The following is a 9,147-nucleotide window of genomic DNA, read 5'->3' as shown; positions in this document are numbered from 1 at the left end:
ATATATTAATTATTTAATTAAAAAAGGAAGATAATTAAGCGCAGTAGAGAAAGGGGTGTAGGTTGAGTGAGAGAGGAGTACTCCTAGGCCGTAAGTGTCCCTTTTTTCTGGTAAGAGAATTATCATCTGCTTTTAAATAAAGTAAGTAATTGACAAAGTAATTAATTTTGGATTGGTAAGGGTGGAAGGGGATCGGGAGAGGTGGCGTGTCAGTCAGAAGGCCGGATTAATTGGAGGGGAGGGAGAATGTTAGAATCTGCTTTTTCCTTCTTTCTTCCAAGTTTGAGGTATCTCCAATTAATACCTCCGTGGGATGGATGGATGGATGGAGATGTATCTGCGTCCGGGTTCCATCGCCACGTTCATTTAAGCTATTCAATTCACTGCGCTGATTATTGGTGTGGTGTTATATACTGCTTGCTTCTTCCAAAAGCAACTTTATCTGGTTGTTTCAAGTGTAATATATTTCTCTGGTTTTCATCTGAATATCAAAAGGATATCAATTATACATAATTTGATTGTAAAGTAGCAGGGCATAATTTCTGAGTGAGCAAACTAATATTGTCTTGTTGACTTTTGGGTATATTTTTTATTTACAGAGGGTTTTAGTTATGTAGATTGTTATTTGAATTATAGAGATTATTTGGGGTCAAACAGTTGGCCGGGAGGCCTTCCTCTTTAACTAAAGATCGAGAGGATTTGGCGCTATAAAGGTTACAATCATATAGTTTGAAATATGCATGAATGTGAATATCATCGGTGCACCTAGATTTGATGACAAATAGGCTAAAAGAGGGATGTAAGGGTGTTATGTGTAGTAGCCAACAGAGGGATTCTCCAAATCCATGGTTGAGTGCCCCATGGGACTTAGGATATACTAAATTGACACAAATTTTATCAAATATTATAGTAGAGACTGACAATTTTTTTCTCGATGGGACAAACATAGTAATTGATGCGTTACTAATTTCGCAGATATTAGTGCATACTAAGTTACTAAATATAGGACAAAAGCGGTCAACTAAATCCCCATATCAACATGGCAAAGAGATAGAAGGTTTTTGTTCTACAACCTTCGCACCTTGCTTTCTCTTCCACCCTAGTTGGATGTCAAGCACACAACTTTTGGAACACAATCCATGATAAGTGTATGTGCTACAATGTCTTCCCGAATGTTTTCTTCCACGCTTAATCTCCTCGCTTCTTCTTTTGCTTTTATTCTCGCGTTTCCAACACATTCATGCTAGTAGTCGTCATTGTTGGTGATATGTGCTAGAGGCAATTACAGAGATGATTGTATCACATCTATGTTTATATATTTTTGAATAATATATTATTCGGTTCCTTGAATAATTATTATTTACATTGACCAGCAAGTATGTGACTTGTTTGTGAAGCTCTTTGTTTTATTGTGGTGTTATTCTAAATGATCTCTAGTCTTATATCATTATGTACGATAATAATAATTCACAGACTAGCACATGTATTAATTGATGATCAAATTTCACATATCATTGATATAATGATATCAAATCAATAATATAGAAACATGTTAGAGAGCATAGTATTGGATAGACCCACTTGAGATACTGCTAGGATTGTTATATGATGTGCTATCAGTTGTAATCTCAAATAGAGTACCTGCAGGATCCTTAAACCTGAGATCGTCATTGATTTCCAGTATATGTAATGGCACACTTAAGGGTTGTTAAACGCTTCTCTGTAACTAGGTAGTTATAAATGTAGCTTTCGGGTTTGCTAAGAAATATATTGTAGGGTGTGAGGAATTAAGATAGAATTTGCCCCTCCCATATAACGGCAGAGATATCTTTGGGGCTCTCAATGTGGTTGGATTAGAAAGTGCATATCGATGCCAATGTGATTAAAAAGTTCATCATGCGTTGAGTAATCCATTACAAGATTGAGTAAATGGTCAAGCTATCACAAGGATGACATGTGTCTCTCCTGGAGGTTGAATGGTATCATGAGGCAAAGGGATTGGTACATGTATATATCAAGATTCAGCCGATATGATCTTCATGTCTATTCGGGAGTCAATAAGTCCTGCTAGGGACCACTGCTGATTTCAGTTTGGAAAGGATTTCTGAGTTGTAACCGTTTATACATGAACCTAATGGGACACATACTTAATAGGTTAGAACAGGACATACGGATTTAATTGTAAGAGGGTTTAAACGGATAGTGATCCGTGAGACACTAGAGTCCTGATGGAATTCCAATATGGGAGCCTATAGTAGCATCTATATAAGGGTAGTAGGATCTATATAAGGGAAGATGTGAGGAGGGACTCAAAGGGTTGAGCCATTCTAAAACCCTAGTCGCAACCTCTCCACCTGACCTTTCGAAACCCTAGTTGTATGTGTGGTGCTAGCACACCAACGTTCAACGTTTTAGCTCAGGATATGTGGATACCATAGAGGCAATGCTCCTATTGTGGCACTGATCTGCTCAACGTCGCTCACGACAAGGCGATCATGACTAGTTGGAACCCTCCCGACTAGGTAGTCGGAACGCTCCCGATAAGGAAACCAAACCTGAAAGTTGATCTTGACTAGGAGGTCAATCATCTACAACAACACTGTTGAGTTTGACTGCTTCCTCTACATCGACATACACAGCGTTAGACTGGTCTCCTCCAACTCTTTTTCCGCTACACTGCGCATCTAGCGGTAACGATCCATGATCCTCTACTCGCATGGTTTTCTAGTTGAACATAATAGAATTTTTTGTTTTGCGCTAGCGTAGCCTACCCATTCCCCAACAATCGATTGATAGCGCTTTAGTCCATCTGTGAGCGCAAACTTATGTGAGTTTCCATCTGCAGAAAGATCCAAAAGAACTCTTACTTATATCATACATGTTTTCTTAATCCTTTTTCTAGTCAGAAAATATTCTTTTCTTAGTGTTGTCCCTTAAATTGATTCCTACACCTTGAAATTGCCTTTAAATGTGTCACTACTAAAAAATGGTTATCACTACCGGTTCAAAAACTACATTACTGCCGATTTTTTAGTCGGCCGTGATAATCCATAAATTAGAGCGGTAGTGATTAAGCGACAGGGTTTTATACTGGTTCGGGCCTCCTAGAGGATAATAATCCTACATCATATTTTTCTTGTATTGATTGAGCCTGTTACAAGAGGGTATGTAGCTAGCATAAATGGATCTAAACCTAGTCAATGACTTCTTTACTCGGCTTTTATTGGCTTGTATCTCTTGTCTCGGCTTCCAATGACTTGTCCTCCGCAGGGCCCCTTGGCTCCGTATATATATATAGGGATGTCATACGTCCTTTGGAGTCCTCCTTCCTGTTCTTGGAAATAAACCTTCGCAGTTACAGGATGTCTTGGGTATTCCTAGTGATAAAGACATCCCTCTGAGAATTGCAGGAAACTCTGGGGTGCCCGAATATGGTAAGTATCCAATATTCATCGTCAAGCGGGAGTACGTGAAATAAGACTTCAACGAATTAAGTATATGACCAGCAAAGATAAGTTTTTTTTGTCCAACTACATCATCGAGTATGACTCGAGTCCCCGATTAGGATGAAGCATCTAACCAAGTTCTCTAGCACTCTCATATCACCTACTCGGGATTCCGAACACTTCCGAGTTCCTCAAAGCGAGTCCTCAAGAAGGTGTTTCATCCGGATAGATTGCCTAGTCGGTCTGTAAAAAGCATCATGTCTTTGTAAAGGTACGAGGGAGATAAGACTCATCACTGGCTAGGCTCGAAAGTTGAACTGTTGCAACGGAAATTTTGTGAAGTGATGAAAAGATTCCCTATCACGAGCACGAAAGATTCATTGTACCATCTTTTCAACTATACCTCGTGTATTGAAAAATCCAGTGGATAAACGGGTACACCGGTGACCATATCTCTGTCTGTGCGAGCCAATTGAAAAGACGTAACTTCGATGACCGCGTGTCACTTGGGCGTTCGTGGCTCATAATGCGGTAGCACCCGGTATTAATGTTTGTGAGATGAAGCGATACGTCTCTTGACCTGTTGGCCTATATAAACTCCCGGGTGCCAGAGCTTGGCTGCATCAAACCTGAACTTGATAATGGAACATCCTCCTTCACCTGAATACACTCCTTCATCTCTTGACTATTCCCCATCCTTCCCCGAATACTCACCCCTTACCCCGCTGTCATCTCCAACTGAATCTGGTTCGATGGTAGAGGTATTGATGTCTCCTCCGATGAGGAGGCTGAAGAGAGGGCGGTGACTCATGGCGTCCCTATTAAAGACGGCAAGCCCCCACCGTCTTCAATCTAAGATGAAGTGGACTGGGACCTTCTAGAGGTGGAAATGGAGGAGGAAGAAGTGGCGGCTGAGGCAGAGAAGAGAGAGGCATCCGGCAATGTCCCCTTAAAGACGGCAAGACACTGGTCGTTTCATCCTCTTCGTCCTCGTGTTTTTCTAGTGAGGACAGCTAGAGTGAGTAGCCGGAGCAGCGACATCGACAATGAGAGTGGAGAGCCAATGCCTCTACCAAACCATGTCGTCATTGGAGATGTCGATGATCATATGGTGACACCAGCAAGTTCGGCATGGGACTGAAGCGTCAACGACCCTATCATCTCCATTGGTACCAGTGGTTGGAGAGAAACAAGGAAGACTCTCCTTTCTTTTCATCGAGTAGATCTTTTAGGACTTTTTGTAATCCTCTTTCCCTTAGCTTATTTGTAAAAGAGCTCAAAATCTTGTTAAATGAAAAGTTCCTATTTCTACTGCAATGCATGTATATGACTGTGAATCTTCTCGTGAATACAAGGAAAATTCAAACAAGTGTTTGGCCTTTGCTTCTTTCGAGTAGGTTAGGGAGCTTTCAGGGTTTCTTATCGAAATGTTCATTACGATCACCTTAGATCAGACTCTGAGTGGAAAATGTCTTAGCTCTCAGACACCTCGGGGACACGATAATGTTTTCTATGGTTCCTAAAGATATTTTTTCCCTTCTTGTTAAAAATATGGCGCGCGCGATAAATTTTGTAATCCTAGTGTACGTGAAGCCCCGACTGGTTATCGGGAATGATTACCGGATTGGTAGTCTTAGAATTTTGAGTGCGCGTATGGGTATAAGTCCCTAAACAGCAACTTATCTCAGTTTTTTTAAGGCATTGTCTAGAAATAGGTAAAAACATATATTATAATATATCATAAATACTTACACATAAAACTTGCGAAGCTGGTCAATATTCCAAGAATTTTTAAGGACTTGACCATCCTCCATAGCTAACCTATACGACCCTGGTCGGTTGGATTCGACCACCCTATAGTGACCTTCCCACTTCAGAGATAGCTTGTTGCTATTTTTTTTGCTTTGTACGAGTTGTAGAACCAAATCCCCGGGTTTGAAAGATCTTTTCGGATGTTCTAGTCGTGATAGCGCTGGAGAGCTTGCTGATACCGTGCTGATCTTATCAACACTTGTGTCTTTTTTCTTCGAGAGCATTGAGGTCGTCCTATATTCTCGGGATTTCATCCTTGTCAGCGTATAGTTTTACTTAGGGAGATTTGATTTTTAGTTCACAGGACAGCATTGCTTCGGCCCCATAGACTATGAAGAAAAGTGTTTCACTTATCGCCCCGCTAGACGTCGTTCGAAGTGTCTAGAGTACGCTAGGCAACTCTAAGGAAGTCCAGACTTTAGCATAGGTAGATAAATGGTTGAAGATGCGGGTTTTGATTCCTTGAAGTACTAGGCTATTTGCCTGCTTAACCTGTCCATTACTTTGTGGATGTGCCACGAATGCAAAGTAGACTGTAGTGCCTAGTTCCTCGCAGTAATCAGTGAATGCCGCACTGAGAACTGAGTGTCTTTGTTGGTGATGATCCTACTCGAGACGCCGAATCTTGTCATGACGCTTTTCATGATGAACTTCTTGGCAGCCACAAAAGTGATTTTTCCAGCTCGTCCAACTTCAATCTACTTGGTGAAGGTATCAATTGCGATAAATAGGAACATGAAGCCCTGGTAGCTACCGGGAAGGGTGTCGGTTCCTGGATAGTCCTCGAGCTGGTTATAAGTCTCGTATACCACCACTCCTTCATATGTGTCCCCTGGAGACCGGGACTCCGTTAAGGACCGGGGGTGGTGTTCTCGTTTGGAGCTGACCATTGCCCACACCCAGAGCCGAAGGACCCTGTCTGTTTGTAGGATCGTCGTCATGATTACCCAGATCGTCACTCTCGTCTTCGATAGCAAAAACTTCTCAGGTGTAACCTTCACTGGAGAAGGAGTCCAGACCCATCATGGATGTTTCATCGGATTTCTCTGGGTTGGTGTCTTAATAATCCATGTTGTTAGAAGCTGCGGGGATTAATCCCGATTTGCTGTGAATCGGACATTCACATTTGTCTTGGTAGCCAAGTAGTTCAAACTCGATGCTGTAATTCTTAGCTCATTGATCCATAAATTGACATACCTTGTTGCTTGAATCGTCGCCGGAAAGTTCGTCATCAAAATTCACCCGATCAATCATCGACTCACTAGGGAGAGAGGTAAAGTTGTCGTAGAACCCATCATCCAAAAACTGGTTCTCGGCGAAGCCTTGGGCGATGTCGACAATATCTTCTACATAGTTTCTTCAATGCCTTTTGTGATGATCCCCATGATGAAAGGACAACGATGTCGCCTACAGAGGGGTGAATAGACGTATCCTGAAAATTTTACAAACTAAATACAGCGGATTAGCAATATGCAGATAGTCCGCAGATTTTTCTGGAGTCTCCACAAAAGTGCGAACACTCCGCAAAAATCTGCGGATACTTCAGAGATTTCAGGAAAAACTCAAGAGATGCCTATGCAATACAACATGAATCAAATCTACGAATTACCCAACATCATTGGATGTATTTCAACTTATTTCTCCAAATACCTACAGCTCAAAGTTCACAAGAAAGTAGATCGAGCAATATGCACAAATATTAAGCAATAACTTAAAAAAAAGGAAATAAGAGAGGAGACGCGTGATTTATTTTCCGAAGTTCAGACACCTCCTCAAGAGGTTCCTACGTCTCTGTTGAGGGGATCGATCACACTTGAACCAGGTCTCTCTCAACCCTTTTCCTCTCTAAGCTCGGTCACACTTGAGTTTAGCTTCCACTCTTGATTTCTACCCTTACGGAGGCGAAATTGAAGCCTTCACAAACTTCCCGCGGCACACCAGAACCTTGGGTGCTCACTGACGATGCCTAACCACCTAGGAGATTGAACCCCCAAGAGTAACAAACGCTTCACGAACTTCTTGTCAATGAACTCGAGTACTCAAGAATGGAGTTTAGCTCACTTGCACTCAATCTTTCAATCTCTCAACCTAACTCATTTTTCTTCTCAAATCTCACACTAAAATAGAGTGAAAATAGCTCTATTTGGCTTTGACTTTATATATCTTTGTGGAGGCACCAGCAGCCCTCAAAGGAGGGGGTGAGGGGGTATAAATACCCAACCCCCCAAAACTAGCCGTTACACCTAAGAAATGCGGACTCTCTACAAAAATACGGACTCTCTGCAAAAAGGTGCTGGCACTTTGTAGTTCCCAGTTAACCCCAAAACTAGCCGTTGGACCTAGAATTTGTGGACTCTCCGTAAAAATGTGGACTCTCCGCAGAAATGTGCGGAGTCTCCGCAGTTAACAGAACAGCACAGCTGGCCTTCTGGAAAATGACGATAACTTTTGATCCCGAAGTCTGATTTCGACGATTTCGGACTCTATGAAAAGCTTATTCAGAGGACTACATATCCCAACTAAATTCATAATATTAAACCCATAGTATCAAACTAGGAACTCTCTGAAACCCAATTTAGACACTTATACACTTTCGGCACCGGGCTCCTAAAACGAACTCTCACTTTGGTTTTGGTTAGAAACTCTTGAGCACTGAGATACGACAATTAGTTTTATGTTGCATCCCTCTTAATACACGGCATACCTATACTCAAATTCAAAGATAAAACTCGTTTGAATCACATTTGAGCCTTCGAATACCTTCGAGTACCGCTTCTTTCTTTCAAACTTTGAAGGTTGCCAACTTCCATGTAATGTTCACTCCATCTTTTCTTGATTCTTCATATGATTGATGCGAATCATTCATAGCTTCCCATGACCTCACACGGTCCATTGGCGTAAAGCCTTCACTCGCTCTTCACCACCACCTTGGTCATTTGGCGCCAAGCCATTTGCTTGTCCTTCACCAAATGATGAGAAATATAAAACTTGATATGAGATTTGCAATAAAATTCTTCTCAAGTAGACCAAATCTTCAATGCATCTTTAAGTACCTATTTAACAAATTAAGCCCTTTGTGGTACCCAAACTATATTGGGTCCTTTAAGGTTAGTTATGAGAGACTTAGGCACCCAAATAGCCCTTGCATTAGCATGAGGTGAACTAATCAACTTAGCAACACAAGTGCCACTCTTAATCTTCCTAAGCAAATATTGATCATTATTGAAAGAGTTAGGCTTAGGAATGTTACTCTTGAGACATTTTTTACCAATATGTTCCTTTTCGCTACATGTGTAGCAAATTTTTCCACCAAGCCTCTTCACTTAAAGCTTCTCACCTTGATGACCTTTTACTTTACCCATTGTCATGTGTGATCTTGACTTAGCTTGGGGTGTCTTCTTTTGGTATTTGTCATCATGATGAGAGTTTGCTTGAATTCTTGATGGTGATGAAGGTTTTTCCTTCTTGTAAGGATATGATCCAATTTCATGCCCCTTCTTATTGCAACCATAACACTTTCTCTTGCTTCTTCTTGTTTTTTTCTTTGAAAGTGTGGTCTTGTCATTAACCTTGTTGGAACACATAGAGGTATAGTGTCTCATGCTTGAGCACTTGAAGCAATTTACATGAGCCATCTTCTTATCTTGGCTCTTGCTCATGTACTTTCTTTCTTCTTCAAGGAGAAATCTCTCACATGGTGACCATTCTTCTTGCACTTGAAGCAGGTGATGAGAGTCTTGTTATTGTTTTATTTTTGCCCCTTGATCTTGACATTACTGGACTAGTTTTTCTTGTTGGATTTTGCTTCAAGTCTATAATCCTTGTGCTTCTTATTTTTACTTACATGATCCAAGTCACATATAGTGCTCAGAAAAATATTTGCTTAAGA

The sequence above is a fragment of the Phragmites australis genome, chromosome 24 (assembly GCF_958298935.1).
Source record: "Phragmites australis chromosome 24, lpPhrAust1.1, whole genome shotgun sequence".
In the NCBI taxonomy this organism is placed as follows: Eukaryota; Viridiplantae; Streptophyta; class Magnoliopsida; order Poales; family Poaceae; genus Phragmites; species Phragmites australis.
Note: the sequence above shows the minus strand (reverse complement) of the source record.